Raw genomic sequence first — 1,022 nt, 5'->3', positions numbered from 1 at the left:
GTATTTGAACGCTTTCCAACAATGACTGTATGAATCTGAGATCCATCTTTTCACACTGAGGACAACTAAGGGACTCAAATGCTTACTGATACTTCAGAAGGAAAAACATATATTTGTAAACGTCTTTTATGTGAAATATCTTACTCAGGTCAGTACTAAATAAAAACTAACATGCATTTTGTATGATTATCTTGGTAAATAATGAACATTTTGCCGATTCTGCAAGGTATATGTAAACTTTTGACTTCATATACTTCAATATGTAAATTGTATAATATGTATAAGTGAAATGGAGATATTGTCAAACTTTTACTTAAAAAATGTACAGACACCAAAAGCAGCAATCAGTGGCCAGTGCTTTAAAGAAACACTAAAATTGCACAATTTTGCTTCCAAAAAAAGTTGATCAATAATAATTACTACATTTTGTAGACACAGCAGTTACAAATATTGACTCTTCGTGAAAAGACCTGACTTATAGTTTAGACTTAATAAAATAAATTAAAGAAAAAAAGAAAAACAAGAGAAAGAAACACTGAACTTGAAATGAACTAGAGCATAGTTATGTCAAACTACAACTAGCCTAGAGCTGATAAAAGCATTGGAGTACAACTGTCATGTTAATCTGTCAATCACCCACACTTTTCTTGAAATGTATATCATTATGTAGCCTAATAACAATTTACAGCTGTACTATGTGGACAGAACAATATGAAATGCATCACACTCAACACTGATCTATCTCTGTGTTTTACAGGCAGTATACAATTAAATGTTATTTTGCTGCCTAGATATGTTAAAGCATCACTAATATTGCACTTTTTTCACACAAACCAATTAACCACAACGCTGATTTTAAAGATTTCAATGGTTATGTCAAACACAGTGCTGATTGCCTATACAATGCTGAAACAAATACCATCCCAACCCTACTTAAACCCTCACCTTAAAGGAATAGTTCACCACAAAATGAAAATTTGCAACCAAGATGTACAGTCGTGGCCAAAAGTTTTGAGAATGAC

The sequence above is a fragment of the Garra rufa genome, chromosome 8 (genome assembly GCF_049309525.1).
Source record: "Garra rufa chromosome 8, GarRuf1.0, whole genome shotgun sequence".
In the NCBI taxonomy this organism is placed as follows: domain Eukaryota; kingdom Metazoa; phylum Chordata; class Actinopteri; order Cypriniformes; family Cyprinidae; genus Garra; species Garra rufa.
This window is presented reverse-complemented; position numbering follows the sequence as displayed.